Below are 19,844 nucleotides of genomic sequence, written 5' to 3'. Positions count from 1 at the left end.
TAAGAAACAATTATATTTTGATAAAATACCTTCTAGTCTAAACGATTCTGTCTTAATTGTTCATCTCTCTATGATCCTTTTTAACTAAGATTAGTTTTGTTCCAGTAAGACAATCTATGCTGTCAGGGTAAGATATTCTGGTTGGTCTGTTGCTACATGGAAGAAGAGTAAGGGTCAGGTAGACATTTGTGCCAGTAAGACCTCATTTAGGAATTTTAAGCTGCAGAAGTTTAGAAGGAGCTCTTAAGCAAGGCTTGCTTTGAATCCATTAGCTCCACAAAGCTAACTCAGTTGATAAATAAGTACTTGAAAAGCTATCACCTTTGTACCTAGCTATAAAGGCTTCAAAGTATGATCAAATTTAAAATGAAAAAGACTTAAAATAGTCATTGACAAAAAAATTGCAAATGTGAGCAATCGACCAAACAATATGTTTTTTCCAATATACACAGAATTTTAGAGAAGTAAGATCAATAGCATTTTTAGGAACAATAAGGTTTCCTGGTTACAAAAAGTCAACTAAGGATATATGCCTTTATAAAGATTGCATCATTAACTACTTAACTTTACAGGATACTACATGCTTCAGCAGCACATTTACCCAAATTACAACAATATAGAGATTATCATGGCACTTGCACAAGGATGATATGAAAATTTGTGAAGTATTCCATATTTTTCATTCTTCAGATGTAAGAAATGAAAAACAGTTATTAAAAAATTGATTACAAAAATACAAGTCATTATGTCAAAAATGAACTTTACAACTTTGGTGCGGGGAGGGAGCTAGTGAGGAGGATTGAGTGGGGGGGGCAGAGGGAGGATGGGAAGGGATGGGAAGGGGAAACAAAGGAGGAGGCTACAATGCTTGATAAGAAATTTACTCATTATCTTGCCAATGTAATTGTAACCCCTCCGTACAGTATTTTCACAATAAAAAACTAAAAAAATACAAATGTAACAACACATATAATTCATTGAACTGAAAGTTAGTTAGACATCAGTGTATTAAATCCTCACCTTAGAAAGGCCTTTATATAGCATAATCTTTAAAAAACTTTTGAAAGTAGATAACATTGTCATTTTATCCCAAAGAAGTAAAATACTATAAGGACTTAGGTAAAAAAGGAATCTTAAACTTTTTCTATATGGAATGCTATCTGAAATAACATATTTATTAATGAACCTATATATTATAAAACAATGTAGAATTCAAAGTATTATATCTAGGAGAGAATGAAATAGATTATGGACATTATACAAACAAAATACAGATTATTTTAAAATATACTTTTTTCAGACAAGCATCAGAAATATTTTCAGTTTCTGTACTACTCATTTCAACAGATAAGTTAAAATGATTTCTGATTTAAAAAATCACAAACTCTGCAGAAATCATTATAGATGTATACAAACAACTCTTGAATACAATTAGACATCAAAGTCAGGCAATTCACTTGAAGAATACCATTGAATCCATGAATTTTTAAAGTAAGATATTGCCGTTGCTCTGTATTGTGAAAATATTTTGTACAGACACAAAGATGGATTGGCATTTTTGAAAATTAAGAAACTTAACCAAACCATTATGACTTAGGAGAACAATTTTTACAGCCTTCCATAACTTCAACGAGGTAGTGATACGTATTTATTCTTTTGGCAATATTAAATGCAGTTTCTTTAAAGTTGTGCTTCAGACCTTGTTTGATATAATGCTTCAATAGAAGGAGATGGAGCACATCTTTGCTATTTCTATCCAAGCAGCAAGATGCAAGGGGGTTAAGAGAACTTTAGTTTGGGCATTGGTATCTACATAGTGATGAACTAAGAAAGAATCCACTCTTGTATTATTCAACATATAAGCACTGAGCAGGGGTGTCCAGCCATTCACAGTAATTGCATGAATATCTGCCTTGAGCCACCAACTCATGTAGGATTCCTGATGAAGAGAGGTATACTCATCATCATCCCTAGTATTCACATGAGTGGCCTTTTTGGAAAGTAGTCTCTGCACTGTAGTAAGCCGATTACTTTCAGCAGCCCACAGAAAAATTTGCTTGAATACGTCTCCACTTTTTTTTGCAAATGATACCATTCCTCACTTTTTTATCTTGTTCCTTGTCTTCATCAGAATTGCCTAACCAGAGACACTGAGTACCAGTGGGAATCAGGTACACATGTATTCCCCAATAGTTCACGTTGGTTGAACTGCTCAGAAAAATCCAGTGAATTTTCTACATCTGTTATTTCACCATGATTTTTTTCTCTTTTTCCATTTTTACTATTTGAAATTATTCTAACTGGAGAGTAGGGAATTGATAGAGAGCAGAGGAAATGTTTTCCTCCATATTGAAAGGTACAGACTGAAAATGAGGACCAGTGGTGTCTTCATGTGCAGCTTATTCTAGGAATGAGAAAATATGAAATAATGCCTTCTATGTAAATGATTTGGGGAATGGCAGAGCAGAAAGTGAAATGATGCAACCAAAAATATAAAAGCAAGATAAATTAGGATAATTATGGAGCAGTCATATTATCTATGAGAACCATGAAAGGGAGAGAGGAAGAGAGAGACAGATGTGCAATGACCTAGCTAGCCACAAAATCCAGGCCTCGGATCAATTTATAGAGAAAACAATTTTATTTTTTAAAAGAGATGGAAATAGAATTTATGTATTTACTTGAAATTAGTAAATACACTTTTAATAGCGTACATAAAGAGACATAGCTTTAACCAAATTACAGACAAGGATCTAAATCCCTGATAATTCTAGTAACAGATCTGACTGAAATCAGTTGAATATCACTTTTCCTGTAGAGTGAAGGAATAGGTCCAGGCTAGGAAAGCAGCTAGAGAAGGCAGACCGATTGTATCTGGGACAAAACTTTGTGGAAAATGGTATCAAGGATTAATTACTAGTGATCCACTTGCACTGGAAGTGTGAATCTGACTATTGCTTGCTGATTATGAACTATTGCTTTAATCATTATATGTTCCAAGAAGAAAAGGTAAGATTTAATTGATAGCAAAGGATTAGTAATACACTTTGACTTCTCATTAAGGACCTTCAACCATCAAAATCACATGAAGTCAATAGACAGGCCTACTTTTTTAGATGAAAACAGGTGTCTTTAAAAACAAGGTAATTAAGTATTCCTACAAAAGACTTTTTTTTACTACTGCATTATACAGTTTTTTTCTAATGTTGGGTAACAAATAATGGATCTATTAGAAAACTCTTAAAGCTCATGTGTTCAATAGTGAGTTTTCTTATATCATGGTATTTTTTGTTCATGGTTTTAAGAAGAAATTTACTAGCTTAAATTTCTGACAGGACAATATCATCACTGTACAACTTGCTTCTATACTCTAAGTTTTAAATTACTATCTAAGTATGTGCATTAGATACCTATAGAGGAAAATCTAGAAGCCACACTGGTGGCTCATGTGTTTATCCTAGCTAATCAGAAAGATGAAATCTGAGGATTGTGGTTTGAAACCATACCAAGCAAAAAACATCCATTAGATTCTGATTTGAAAGTAACCAGCAAAAGCTAGAAATGGAGCTGTGGGACAAGCAGTAAAATTCTAGGCTTGAGAAAACTAAAACAAAAAAACAACAAATTCTGGGACAGAACCAGGTCCTGAATTCAAGGCTAGTATTAGCACAAAACAAATGAATGAATGAATGAATGAAAATAAATTAAGTGGTCACATGTGGCGAGGCAAGTAAAATGTAACACCCATGGTGACTGGATTGTGTATTATTTTGTAATAAGGCAAATTAATGTTTGTCCAAATCACTAATATTTTATTTGTACTTTTTTGTATTAAACCCTGAATTTAGCATGCACATATATATGTGTGTACATGTGCACACATGTGTGTATGTGTATATGTGTGAGTGTGCTGTTGCAATGTTTCTTGCCAATGTGGACAGGGTGAGGCTGAAAAGAGCTAACTGTGTTGCAATGCTTTTATTTATCAGTGTTTTGTCATGTCATTTCTGTGGAGCCACTCTTCTGTACATTTTATTTTCAAATAATAACATCATCATAATCAAAGCATATACAACATTAAGTTAGATAAAAGAGACCAATTTCAGCTCTTATTATATGTTAGGTAAGAAGATGCAGATATAATTAGGTAGTAAGTTAGTGCTATAAGATGACTGTCAGTACAAAATATGTATTTGACCTCTTAAATTCGTTATACTTTTAAGATATACTCATGGAGTGAGTTTGACCTACTTGACCAAACAGGTATTACTCTCGGGTTATTCCCATGAAACACAAGGTGGATAAACTCTTTCCAGATTTCTGTTGAAAATAACTTTCTTTGTAACATCATATCTATTCTCACTAAGATAATCAACACTGTATTTATTAGGTTTGAATATCCCATCAAATTGACTGAAAATCAGTATTGTGGATATGCTTGTTAGATATACCTTTCAAAAACAGACAAACAAAAAGCCTGTGTCACCTCCAGATTGTGGATGCATTTGAAGTTGTTTTGTACATGCAATTGGATCTTCACTAATGGCTCTTTTGTGGGAGTAACTATCACAACTTTAACAAATAAGGCTTTTCGAATATCTTTTCCAATATACATAACAACCCAAAGCGAGTCTTGCAATTTCTGAAAAGCCTTTGAATATTTCAGTATTATTTCAGTTCATTGACTATAGAGCTAAAGACATTTCTGAAATAAATATTGTTAAGATCTGAAGATGTAAGTGGTTATATAGGCTTTTTTATCTATCATTTTATGAAAACCCAGTTTTTATGAAAGTAAATGAAATTGAATAAAAGTGAATTTGGTAAGCTAATTATTAGTATAATTTTGTTTTCTAGTAACAGTTTTTTGAATGTAGATGATGCAGTTAAATTATTTCCTTTGTGGCTCTGTACTTCAGTTAGTTTCATACTCTTTATAATTATAAGAGCGAATTTGTAGAAAAATAAAGGTATTTGAAAATGATTAGGATTAATCTTGTGTTTTGTGTCCTACTTTCAAGAAAATGAGTTGTTTTCAAGTGTTAATATTTTATGATTGAATCTTCAGTAACACAAGAAATTTTGAAAAATGTGCAGTAGTATTGATGTCTTTTTAAACCAATTGTATTCACAAGTTGGAGAGTCTTTAATTGATGCTTAGGTCTTGGTGTCTATGATTTTTAACCTCTCGTTCCTAACATTAATGATAGTTAAGACTGCATTTTTGGGTATATGAAAGGTAAAATATTTATCTGGGGTCAAAGGTGATTTTTATATCAGTCTTGCTTTAATAGCATTTTAAAGTACTACATTTCTCTCAAAATGTTGGGTATAAAAAGTAATCAAAATACTTCTAATGGTAAACAACTTATCTGAGCTACAATGTGGAAATGATTGGTCTATAGACCTGCAGTCTGTTTCCATCAGGAATTGGGGAGGTTATTCTTTCAGTATGATTGTGTTAAACAGAGATGAGGGTCCCCAGGCAATGCAGTGTTGTCATGGGATAGAATATGATTTCTAAAATTTTGAGCTAGAAATCAAGAATGTTATAGTTTAGCAGTTCCTTTCTCCAGGGAGGTATAAATCGATTATGAACTTGGAGTTTTCATATTACAGTTACTTATTTCCTTTTTTTCTTTTTTTTTTTTTTTTTTTGGTTGGTCATGGCGCTTGAACTCTGGGCTTGGGTACTGTGCCTGTGTTCTTTCGCTCAAGTTGATTACTGTACCACTTCAGCTACAGTGCCACTTCTGGTTTACTAGCTGTTTATTATAGATAAGAATCGCTCAGACTATCCTGCCTGGGCTGGCTTTGAACTGCATTCCTCAGATCTCAGCCTCATGAGTAGTTAGGGTTACAGGTGGAGCCACCGGCATCCCACTTAGTTTCCTATATTCTAAAAAAGATAAAGTGAAATATCATTAGAATGTGGACAATAATTCTGGGAAATTTTCCTAGAATTAGTGGACTAAGTGCTGGTATTTTAGTCATAAATTAGAATGAAGTTATTTGATACGGTGGGAATGGGGCGCAGGCTACGATTTACCATTTGTGCAATTTTGTACTAGTAATTCCAACTCTGAAAACTTCAATATCATCATCTCAGAATTAGAAATGGAAGTAGTTCTACTTTATGGGATTATTGTGAGGATTAAATTAGATACCATGGGTAACGTACTTGGAAAAACAATCAGCATTTGATCCTTTCTCCCTGTTATTTTATTATGTGATGAATTCTAACATTTTTTACTGTGATTTTTATATTGTGTCTCTTTAGGATACGCAATGTGATGTATTGACATTCATTTTGTTGGTCACTTTTATGTCATTTTGAGGAAAAAAACTGCAAAGAAAATTTCTGAGAAGGAAACTATTATTTTGACTCATGGTTTAAGAGAACACAGTTTAAGATTCAAATGTCTCCATTGTTTTTTTTTTTTTGGGGTTGGGGGAGGCGGTCCTGTCGTGGGTCCAGAACGCTGGGCCTGGGAGCTGTTCCTTAGCTCTTCAGCTCAAGGCTAGCTCTCTACCACTTGAACCACAACGCCACTTCCGGCTTTTTACATTTTGCTTATGTGGTGCTGAGGGATCGAACCCAGGGCCTTAGGCATGTAAGGCAAGCTCTTTACCACTGAGCCACCTTCCCAGCCACGATTCCATTGTTTTTAGTTATATTTTTATTAAATAGTCGTATGAAGGAATTTCCATTCAATAAATCAGTTTATAAGTACAATGGATCTTTACATAACTTTCCCACACCCTTCCAAACCTCACCCCACTTTCATTTCTTCTAGTGTCTGCATTGAATATTATACATTCCCTCTCTTCGTCCATAATTCTCTTTATTCCTTCCCTTTGACTTTCTCATATCTGCCAAATGATAGCTTCTTGGTGTTCATTTTGTTGGAATAAATGTTCAATTTTATAAGAAATTACACCTTTTAAATACTCTTCTGCAATACTATTGTGTAAACTTGCATAAAGACCTATGTTCCAAATACACGACAGAACATGGGTCCTTTGTGTGTCTGGCTCTGACTTAATTTACTTAACATATTTTTAGATCTATCTATTTCTTTGCAAATTATGTAACAGTCTTCATAATGGATGGGTGCAATCCAATTGTGTATATGTGCCCCACTTTCTCCAACCATTCCTCCACCATAAGGCTTCTGGGTTGTTTTCATAACTTGGCTACAGTAAATAGTGCAGCAGTGAACATGGTTGTGAAAGTGATTTTACTGTATCTTTAGGAAGAATTCGTCACTATCTTTCTGGGAGCAATCCTCTAAGCAATTTTCCAGAATAAGCACATCCCTCCTTTCATCTCCATCACAACTTTTTGCAAGTCCTCAAAAACATACTACACCCTACAGGTCTCAATAAGCTAAAAAAACACTGTGCAATTCATTTTTTTCATGATTGTACACATAATTTAGTAAGAACCTTCTATGTACTTTTCTAATTTGGGAATGAGGGACATGACAATAGAGGAAAAGTAAGATAAATTCAATTTAATTAGCTATTATCATATTTAAAAACATTTTCAGCTCTAACTCATAGCCTCACTTACTATTATTTTAATCATTTTTTGATTACTTCATCAATCCCCTAAATTATAACAGGTGCATTAAATACAAAAGCAAAAATTGTGGTTTGGTTTTGACACTCATGTGTGAGGATGCACAATATGGGCAAATAGAGAGATTGGAATTAATACCCATTACCCATTTTGTTAAATTAAGATGGTTTTCCCAAACTGATTCTCGCAATTCATATTCCATTCAACAACAAGAAACATGTGACAATTCCCTTTGTTTTCCTCATTAATAACTTTTGTTTCTATTTTATTTTACAACAAAGGTTGATTTCTCATAAATCTACTGTAGATACAAAGATACGTTAAAATACTTCTATCTTTATGCATTGATATACACACACACACATCTGTTACACAGGTTGTAATGATAATTTATAACTTCTGGAACTGTATGATTTACTAAATTATTTAAAAAATAGACAGCTTATGCCTGGAATCTTGATTTCTCAGGAGGATGAGATCTGACGATCCTGATTTGAAGCCATCTTGGGCAAGTAAGTCAATGAGACTATTATCTCCAAACAACGAACCGAAAATCAGAATTGGAACTGTGGCTCAAAGTAGTAGAGTGGTAGCCTTGAGAGAAAAAGGTCAGGGACATCACACAGACTCTTAGTTCAAGAACTATAATCTAGCCAAAAAATCTAATTTACACCTGTGTAAGTAGAGTATTTCCATCACCCAAATGCACATCCATGCTCATTTGCAAGATAACTCTGTTATGTCTGGAGTACCACACAACATTATAGCTTAAGTAGAAAGGATCACAACATGGGTTCACTCTATCTCTCTCATGGGTTTTTTCTCCACTGAAATACTCAAATCTTACAATCATTCCAATTATTTAAAGTCATAGCTTTTTTCTTCAATAACCATAATATAGTTTGCATTGAGTGTCTTGTATCTCCTAAATGGGTGTTCTTACCCTTTTGTCATGCCCCCAGCCCTAAATTAGTCTGATTATTTTTCAAATAGAATCGGGCTTCCTTCTTGTGTATGATCTTGGGCTCAGTCCACTTTATGTTATTCTTCCTGGAATTTAGAATAACAGGTGCATGGCATTGTGTACAGATCTTTCTGTCCAGTCTAAGTTTTAACCACTGTCCTCACAACAGTAGACTCCCATGTAGTCAGGATTTTCAAAAGCTTATCATAGCTGATTTTTTTTTAAATCTTTGCATTTCTTGCAGGTTTTTGAGTACTGAATTAATTTGTGTTTTCTTGGGTTGTTTTGTTCATTTGAATGTATGTGTTGAGTTGTTCCAAACTTTCCTTTTGTTTCTTTCACTAACGTTCTTACCTAAGTGCTGAGAAACCAATTCTTCTTTCTCAAGATAGTCAAGGTCAACATTATTTATTCCAAAGCAATTTCAATAATATTTAAACACCTTCATACCTATGAATGTTATATGAATGCTAAGTGCTGAGAAGGGTCTTTTTATTTTCACAACAGTCTTTAGCATACACAGACAGATCATGAAATATATGAAGATAATAAAACTACAGATGCTTGCCAGGTGGAGAAAAACCTATTATGAATTGTTTGACAGAGGCTTCCCTTCTGGTGAAAGAAATACGCTGTTTGATGCAGAATTTCACAAAATCATATAGCTAGGAAGAACCTAAACAATCATGCAATACTACAGAGTTGAGGGAGATGAATTGCCCTCCTGAATACTTTACTTTTGGGTCAAATAAAAGCAGGCTTGCAAAAAGAGAATAGACTTTAGAGAAACATGATGAGTTGATGTAAATAGCTGCTTAACTGATTTTGTTAATTTGTGAACTAATACATGGCAATAGGATACAACAAGATAAAAAACGAAGAAGGTCACATTGAAATACTCATTGGTGTGTTTGTGTGTTCACGTGCACGTGTGTATGCACACGCACATGTGCAGGTACTCATGCATGTATTCATCATTCCTGAAGCTTGATAGTGCCTGGTCACTATCCCTAAGCTTCTGTGCCCAAGGATAGTGTTTTACCACTCGAGCGATTGCTGTATTCTGATGTTTTGGAGATAATCACATGTATTTTCATGATTGGACTGGCTTTGAACAGTGGTCTTCAGATCTCAGCCTCCTGAGTAGCTAGCTAAGCTGATTCAGCCTCTGAGTAGCTAGTTAAAATTCTGACTGTCCTTTATGCTTCACTGCTCTTTTATTCTTTTCCTGAGGTAATCACAAGCCTAACTCATATATATGTCTAGTTGCTTTAAAAATATTGTTACTGTTTGGCACCAAGGGCTCCCATCTCTAATCTTAACTACTTAGGAGGCTTGAGAACAGAACCCAAACCAAAAGTTTAGTGGACTTCCTTCTCAATGTGTTGCTGGGTGACTGAATCATTTCAACCATCCTGCGCTATCTAGAGGTTAAGATTGGAAGGACTGCAGAATCCAGGCCAGCCAAGGTAGGCAGCTAGACCAATTGGTGTGCAACTCTGATGCCACTGATAATGGGAAGGCTAAAAGGACAGATCAGGTGCATGTTCTTGTGGAAAGGGAACCCCTATTCTAAAATTAACCACTGATATGATGCCAGCTTAGAAAGAACAATACTCCAAGTTGAAAACCCCACAATTACCCACAACCAAAATAGGTAAATATATTAACATCCCAAAACTTAGTACAATCTGTTCTTTGGTTTAATATCATCTTTATCTGATTATCACATGATGTGACAAAATCGTTTCTTCATTATCTTAAGATAAATTTAAAAGACCTAGAAAATTCTCTCTCAATTATTAACTGCAAACGGATGGCAATTCGTCTCATTTCTCACATATTTGACTACCACTATAAATTCATCTTATGATTTTTATTAATAGTAATATATTCTGATTTATTATTTTACTTTGTAACATTTGTAAAATTTTGCTTCTCTGCTGAAGTTTAAATATTTAAATAGTATCATCAAAGTATATTCCTTGGGTACTTAGGGCAGCTTTTTACAAAGTTTTTAAACAATGGCTTCTAAGAATTCTTTTTTTGTTTGTTTGGTTTTTTTTTGTTTTTTTTTTTTGGTCGGTCATGGGGCTTGAAGTCTGGGCCTGGGCGCTGTCCCTCAGCTCTTCAGCTCAAGGAGAGTGCTCTACCACTTGAGCTACAGTGCCACTTCCGGTTTTCTGGTGGTTTATTGGAGATAGGAGTCTCACGGTCTCTCTTGCCCGGGCTGGCTTTGAACCGCAATCCTCAGATCTCAGCTTCCTGAGTAGCTAGGATTACAGGCATGAGCCACCAGCGCCCGGCTAAGAATTCTTAATTGTTATATTATTTAGTTTATTTTTAACTTTAATTTAATTTTATTGTAAAGGTAATGTACGAAGGGGTTAGAGTTACATAAGTAAGGTAATGTGTATTTTTTTTAATGGAAAGAACATTGTTATCCCCTCCATCGATTTTCTTGTACAGTAAAAGAAAGAAATACTGATGCTTTAGCTGTTGCTATTGATCAATAGGTATTTTTGCTTTCTTTGTTCATGCATTTTTCATTATTAAATTGATATACAGAGGGTTTACAGTTACTTAAGTCAACTAAAGAATGCATTTCATTTTATTTTCTAAATTTCAAATTTTGAATTTAATTATTTTCTTTTGTTTCTTTAGAGTAATTCTTTTTTCAGTCATAGGATTAATTAATTTAATTTTGCATGAGTTTTACACATGTAAATTATTTAGACACATATTTTGCTTTTAAAATATTTAACATGAATATTTAAAAATTGTTTTCTTAATTTTTATATGGTTGGTGAATTTAAATAAATTTAATTTCTTGTAGTTCTAAACATATTTGTCGTTACTGTGTTTTCAAGAAGCACATACTTTATTAAGAAGGCTTCATTACCTGGTCACTTTTTGGAAATATTTGTACTTGAATTAAAAAAATGTTTGAGCAGGGCATGGTGATTTGTGGCTTCCATTTTTCTAGCTATGGTGGGAAGTATTAGTAGGGTTTGTGATTCGGGAGAGGCTTTGAAATGATGAGACCTTATTATAAAAGTATCCAGAGTGAAATGATTAGAAATATAGCCATCTCTAGCGAGATATAGAGCACCTGGTTATCATATTTTAAATCTTGAGTTAAAATACCATTAAAATCAATTTTCTGCCAAAATAAAAGTATACATGTTTCAAAATGTTTATTATTTAAAACTTGTTTGCAAAGGTTCTCATGTCTTCTATTTCTTAATTTTCAATTTAGTTGATCTATAAGAATCCAAGTATATTGTGACTATTTTATTTCTACTAAACTTTTAAATAGTATGAGCAGTAATATGATTTCATATTAACATATTTTTACTATTTGTGATAATTTCCTCTGTTTAATATGTTAATATCAATATTCCAAATTGTGTGTGTGTCTGTGTTAATGTGGGTTTTTTGTGTGGGTGCTTTGTGTGTACTTTGTAATGTGTGGGCGATCACACCATTGCTTCACACTGTTAGGCCAATGTTTTACCACTGAGATATACTGTCTAGTTATAATTCAAATACTGTTTTAAATTATGACTTTAAAATTTTCATTTCCTATGAATTCAAAATCATATATAATAAAGTGTGATCCATCTTCTATCCACGTTAGCAATTTTTATTGTTATTTTATTGTTATTTACAATATTTCTACTGCCTTTCCACTTCCAAACTCTTGTGTTTGTTGCTGATGAAGGTTTTACTTTGCTTCTTTTCTCTCTTCATTCTTTTTCCCTTTAGAGTTTACCTATTCTTTCTTTTATTTCTTTGGAAATTATCATCTTCCTATTACAATTTCCTTACCTTGTAACAGGTTTTTACAATGCTTTATTTTCTATTTTATTTTCTATTTTCCCATGTTCTCTGACTCTCAGTCAAAACTATTAGGTGGATTAAAACGAAACTTGATTCAGGACACCTTATATTCCACTTTCTCTTCTCTGAAGTCTTTCTGTTTTTTGAAATACAGTACCAATGACATAAAGCTCCTATGTGGTCCATCATTCTATCCCCTCTCACTCTCGTCTGCTGTGCAGAGTTATCTAAATCTTAACTCATTCCTAAATTAATTTTAGAAAACAAATATAGTCTTAGAGCAAACTAGCCTTGGAATACATTTCTTAATTGTTTTGAAATTAAAAAAGAACTGATAATCCTTTGCATTGGAAATCATTTTAAAATGTTTATCACTTAATATAATTCATATACCAAGCAAGAATAAGTTTATATAATCATTACACATATCATTTTATTACTACTGTAAATGGAATAAAAGTCCCGTCCCAATCTATTACCCAACTCTCATTATTCATAATTCCTAATCATCACCTAAATATCTTAAACAATCTAAATAGTCATGTCTTTAACATAGAAGTAAATATTCTATACTTTTACTTAACATTTTCCAGGGACATGTATTCATGTTTCTAAGAAATAGTCACAGCAGTTAAAATTTGCTTTTGTGAAATTAATGTGATATATTTTCTTGTTGTTGTTCCTGTTTGCAAGACTTTGGCATTGTCTCCAAGGCTTTTTATGCTCAAGGCCAGCACTCCACAACTTGAAGCACAGAGCTAATTCCTGTTTTTAGTGACTAATGGAGATAAGACTCTAACAAGTACTTTTCTGTCTGGGCTAGTTTCGAACACAATTCTACGATCTCAGCCCCCAGAATAGCTCAAATTATAAGCATGAGTCACTCGCATTTGGTTTGATGTATTTTTTTAAATTTTAATTATGTTTTAAGGTGTACCTTTCACTATAATGTACATGGTTCTACACAGAAATTTAGATATTTGTACATATTTCTGATGAAAAATAATCTCTAAAAATGTATGTCTTTCTGCACATAACGTATATATACATATATATATATATATATGTATTTCTGAAGACAGACTCCTTCTAAAATTTTTATGCTACTATTTTGACCTTTTTCATTTCAAAGATATACAGTCTTTATCTAAAAGTTTCCGAGAATAAAATAACTAATACTTGATTTGAAAGTGGAGATTATTACTTTAAAGGAAATTTTAGATATACACATGATATTGTAGTAACATTTACAGTATATCACTTGAAAAAAGTTCTGTTCAAACTCTTAAATATTTGTGTGTAGTGACGGAGAGAGAGGAAGTTAATTCATACTGGTTAGGAATTTGCAATGTTTCAAAAATCTATTCCATAATTTGTTATAAGCACATAGTCAAGCTACCTGATATGGTTTAGTTTTTTTTGTTTCTTTATTTGTTCAAAATTTTAAAATGGATGTATGCACAGTTGTAACATTAAAAGTATTAATCAAAAGACAAATAATAGCAAAGTCATAGACACATATCAGAGTTTCAATAATTAGCACTTATGGTGATAATAATTTTGATGAGGATTATGGCCACAGTGTAGCCTGAGGATGACTTCTTTTTGTTTCTGCATGAAAAAATTTGTGATTTTAAACCAACAAACTGAATTTGACTCTTTTCTTATTTATAAGGTAAGGTGGAAAATGTAAGGACTCTTCACTGTTCTTTTTCTTACTCTAAAAGTCAGCAAATATATTCTTCAATATTTCTGGTAGATTATATCCATTTACAGATAAGAAATGTAATGCCAACAGTCAATGTAGTGAGTAAATAATGATACTAGAATTTGTTTCTGAGATCTTCACTCTGTGGGCTTACATGGAGCAGTAATTTGGTGATGGAGAGGAATAATATGAAAAGTCTATGGGGAAAAAGCATACTATGTAAGTGGTTGTTTTAGGACTAAGTGACCAATGATGAGAATTTGAAACAGACCAGTTTCAGGGGCATAAAAAGGAGTACATAGAAATTATATTAGTGACAGAAACTGAGAAAATCTTGATCATTCATCTTATCTAATGGACGGAAGTAGAAGGATAAGAAGAAATCTAAAGTTCTTCCACGTCTCTGACTGGCAACCATGTTAGTAATATTCTTGGTAATAAGGACTACAGGTGGAAATGATGGATTTAGAGGAAAAAATTCTCTGATAGTTCTAAAATTTATGTTAAACGGATGCATAGATAAGTCTTTTTAGACATCATTAAAATATCAACGACCATTAATATGAAAAAGAATAATAATATCTGGGGCATTATTAAAGGGAAGAGGAAAAGGAAAGTTCTGACACAAATGTGAGCAATGTGAGCATCATAGTGGACAAAAATAGAAGAAAGAGATAAATAAGGAAACAAGAAAGTAATAAAAACAGATTTACAGAAGTAAAGGAGGGAAAGAATTGTCAGGAAGATATTGAAGGAAATATACTATTTGGATTTGAACACTAAAAGGACATAGACAAGTTCAAAAAGAACAGTGTTTTGGTGGAAGTCATATTAATAAAATTTTGAGATATGAATGTGAAGTCATAAAATTCTGGATCCATGAATTCAACAGATCCTGTTGATTTTAAATGCTGGGAACAAATGCTTTTATCCTGACCTTAGAAGAATTGTACAGATATAACTCATGATCTTTACAAAGAGGAATTCTGTGAATATTTTTGAAGAGTTTGTTTAGCCAGGTGATTATAGATTGAACTACAGCACAGATAAGACTAATTTGTCTACAGTTCCAATGAGTGACACATGTATCCACATCAGTTTGGGATTTTATTGAAATATCTTTAGATATGTTTGGATATTTTTTCAGCCTATTCATTATAAATCTAGGACAAGTAACACTGATGTTACTGATGTTACTGAACACTCCTCCAATTGATTCTTCTTTAGAATAGAAAATGACTGATTGACACATCATAACTGTCCTATACTCTATTAATCTAGTTCTTGTTAGGGATATCTTCATGCTGAAATAACCCTGTTAATCAGCATGCCACAAATTCTTATATGTAGGAAGTACTCTTATAAACTTTAAACGTTTATTGAATGGAAGAGTTCAGACATTACCCTCACCATTAGGATTAAATGCCTAAAAAGATAAGACATTTTGCTTTAATACCTTTCTTTCATTTTCTAATCCATATTTGTAAGTAGGGAAGGATTCTGATGTAACAATAATACAATGGTGACTTGTATTAACACAACATGTAGGATCTAGTGTTAATTCGGATACTTACTAATAAGCTCCATGTTTTGTGCATATTTTTATTTCTCCTGGGTAAACTAATGAGCTCCAAGAAAATGTCCCTAAGGAGCCTTTCAATTCTAATATCACTGTTTGTCTCAAAAAGCTTTAAATTTTATGCCCTCTAATGTGGGCATAATGTGGAACTTTTCTCCTCAGAGAGTGAGTACTACCCTATTGCTTAACATGTACAAAATACCTTCATACATAGACTGGGCATGTGCAAACAAGAAGTGGTAGTTGAACAATGTTCTTAGCAGTTTTTACAGATGAAATGGAAATAGAGCAACTATGAAGTCAAAAGGAATGTGCAAAAAAGTCAAAGGCACAAAGTAGAATGTGCTAAGGAAATGCTGAAGTATAATTTCAAATAATCTGCTCAAGTGTGAGGGTGTGTTCAAAGCACAACTTCAGAAAATGTAGTTGGATATCTTGAGAGAAAAACTGCTTTAAACTATTCTGGGATAATTGTACAAGTAGAAGCCCCTTAGTCTACCTCTAGTCAGCCACAACATCATCAACTTAGCTACTATTTTCGAAGTGCAAAGTGAGAAAAAGAGGGCTCATCACAGTTAGTGTTCAAGTTGAAATAATGGCAATCACATAACTTTTCTATGTCTTCATTTATTTTAGAGCATTAAAGTAGGAAAAAGCCAAGTAAATATTTTGCATGTACCTAAATTAAGTGAGACATATTATATTGGTCTCTTTTTAACTTGAAAGTTATTGATTATGTTTTATACTCTGATTTGGGACAATTATCTGATGTCAGTTATTTTCTTCTCTTCCTCTTCTTTTGCCCTTCGACTTACATAATTATTATTTAAAGAGACATACCTGAGCTTGCATTTCTAAATTCTTCAAAATTTTCTCAACTACTTCATACTTCAGGTAACCTCCTATATATTTCTCAAGGGAATATTTTGTCACTAGCATTTTTATCCTATATAATATTGGATATCTTCCTGCCTAATTCAGTGAAAGATATACATAGACTCATCCAGATATCTCAACACTTGTGCAACCATAAAATCCTGCCTTACTTAGAAATCATGCTTTTAGAATGTCTGGGGAAGTGGCATCTGTCATTTTTTAATGACCCTAAGTGATACTTACTTGCAATCATGTCTTAAACCAATATGCCACTCAGTTGATGGACGAATTGACAAAATGTTACACACACACACACACACACACACACACACACACACACACAAACACACACTCGGTGGAATTCTATGCTTCTAATTCATAAGGAAATGGAAAGACTTGGAAATATCCTACTAAGTAAAATAAGCAAGACACAAAGAGATTCCATGGTTTCCCTCATTTGTAATAAGTAGGAAATGTCTAGGATAGTCCTACCAGATGAGCCGAATGTCTCAATAGTTATGTTTATATGACCATATAAGATAATGCTGAGCAAAATAAAGTGCTAGAAATGGAAACAGAGGTTTTTCTTTGTGGTTGTTGTTTTTAATGTACAATGTGATTTCTTTTTTCTTTTGTGTTTTCCCCTATGGTTTATCCTCTGCAGTATTTGAATTCGGGATTCTGTGTATTGTATATACATATATCTTAATTTGGCAAGGGAAGAGGAACAACACAATGCAAGGCAAATGGCGAAAGACAAACCAGTGCAATAGCAATACTCACAAGACTTGTTGGAAATTTACATTACAACTTGTAAGGGGTATTGGGGTGAAGGAAAAGTATGAGAAAAATGAGGCAGGAGGTAAAAAGTTCAACATGCTATGTATTTACTACCTTACAATTACTGCGACCCCTTCTATATATCACCTTGACAATAAAATCAGATTAAAAAATAAGCTACATAAAATATAATTTCACTATGTTGGTATAGTAAATATTATTCTATGTGTATTACTTTTTTAAAAAAATGAACCCTATTTGTCTTCTAATTTGTATTAATTATCCCTTTCTTTATCAGAGGGTCATCAACTTGCCATTATTTTGGAAAAAAACATTATTTTAGTATTGTCATACTAAAACAGAAAACGGTTAAATTCTATGGAAACTCCTAACTTTGAAAACTGACTAATTGTTAAAAGGAGAGAATATATGTGTTCTTCAACATTCCTATGACTACTAACTACTCATTTTCAAATTCTCAACACGCTATTCCAGAGACATTCAAAACAGTACCTGTTTGCATTTTATTCTGCAATAAATGCAGTTTCCAGTGGGGGGGGGGGGTGAGTACATATTTAAAAGTCAATAGAAAAATAGCCACATTCTGGTAGAAGATAAAACTATGAAGTATCTATAATAAATTCCTCAAATGTAAACATATGTTCATCAGAGTAAACTATTATTTCTATGACTATCAATCCTAAGTTTTTATGCTGTAAAATCATCCTAGCCCAACAGTTTCCAACTAGTAAGGTGGACCTTAAAATTCCCTAAATTCCCATCAGGACTAGTTTGTCATTATTGTGAAAAAATACTACTTTTCTGCTAATGTGATGCCCTTCTTATTGGGGAAAGAATGCTACACTAAACTTTGCTGCATCATTTTCCCTCCAGTGGTATTCTTGAGATCAAAACACATGCAAATATTATTTATAGCTATATTTTTATCTATCACAGATATTCAGGAGATCTGAATATGAATATGTGAAGCTTATGGTTCAAAGCCGACCCAGGCAGGAAGGTTACTTAGATTCTTATCTCCAATAAGCTGCTCATGAAAATCCAGACACAAGTGGCACTGTTGTTCAAGTGGAAGAACAGTAGCCTTGAGCAAAACATTCTCAGGGACAGTCCCCCAGTCCACAATTTAAGCCCTAGGACAAAGCAAACAACAAAAACAAAATAAAAACAAACCCCAAACCTAGCATTTTTCTCATTGTATACAAAGGTATGTAATTAAGGAAATTTCTTCCTGTGTTATATATAGGTAGAAGAAAAAGGATGTCACACAATTACTCTATTCATACCATAGTGCACCAAAGTCTCAAAAAATTCTGCCTTTTCTAAATTTATAAATTAATATCATAAATTTATTGGCAACTTTGTCTAGATTATTCACATTATCATGTTACACAGGAACTGTTGCAATTATCTATTAACTAAGTTCTAATTATACCTCACTTGAAAGAATATTTTAGGCAAATAGAATGCCAGAATCATTTGTGAATTTGTGAATTAAATCTTCTATCCTATAGAATATGAAATAGAATATGAAATTACAAAGAAAAATTACAAACAAAAGTATTTTTTTAAAATCTAAATTCTAATTTAGCCAGGTCTACAAAGTCTTAAATTAGATGAAAGCCTTAAGCTTTTGTAATCCATCATTTCTTTGGTATCCAACAGAATGATGCTTACTTTTTCAAATTTTTGGTTGGGAATCATGAGCTATTTTGCATCTAGGAATCTTCTGTAATGATGACAGCATTTAAAACACAACTGAGGATTATATATGAGTTGCAATTTAATAGGAAACTTGACTTCTTAAAACATAATGACAAAATTAGCCCAAACTTGCAACTGTATATTCCTTTCTTGTTTTTTATTCCTTTCTTGTTTTGTTTTGTTGAGACAAAATTATATTTCCTAGTCCAGGGAAGGTATCACTATATAATTCCACTCTCTAATCTTCTGTCTTAATCTGATGCTAGAATTCCAGGCTTGTATCTCCTTGTCCTACCATACTTTGCTAGTTTATTTAATCTTGATACAGACTAGCATTTCTGAACTTCTCCGATAATATTTTTCAAAAGACTGTTGGCTCAAAATATTTATGAAATATTTTCGAAGATCTTCCAACATTTGACGCAGGATACGAACATTTTCAGACACACCTGCAGGAGTCTCTGATTCATTCCTCCATGGATCCAACCCCTTCAATAACGATTACTTGACTTTCTTACTATCTCTGGTCCTTAACTATGTAATATTCTCAAGCGTTTTGGAGGAAATTTCACTTGAGGACTTTCTAATATTAAAAAATTATCACTTGATTCTAGCCTTAGGACATATTTTTTTTATTATTTTCTAACATTTCTACACATTCTGGGAGTTGTTTCATATGTGTGTTTGCACATATAAGTGTCTCTGTGTGTATGTGCATGTTTGTATATATATGTAAAAACCTCAAGCTCTATTCAGCAATCTTGCTCATAACTAGTATTCCATC

At 32.9% G+C, this 19,844-nt stretch overlaps 1 pseudogene; it reads left to right on the top strand.

Moving 5' to 3' along the window:
• The first annotated feature begins 580 nt into the window (after window positions 1–580).
• LOC122098309 lies at window positions 581–680 on the top strand (annotated as a pseudogene).
• The last annotated feature ends 19,164 nt before the right edge of the window (window positions 681–19,844 follow it).

Source organism: Dipodomys spectabilis, unplaced genomic scaffold, assembly GCF_019054845.1.
Source record: "Dipodomys spectabilis isolate Male_0828 unplaced genomic scaffold, ASM1905484v1 ptg000473l, whole genome shotgun sequence".
Classification (NCBI taxonomy): Eukaryota; Metazoa; Chordata; class Mammalia; order Rodentia; family Heteromyidae; genus Dipodomys; species Dipodomys spectabilis.
This window is presented reverse-complemented; position numbering and strand designations above follow the sequence as displayed.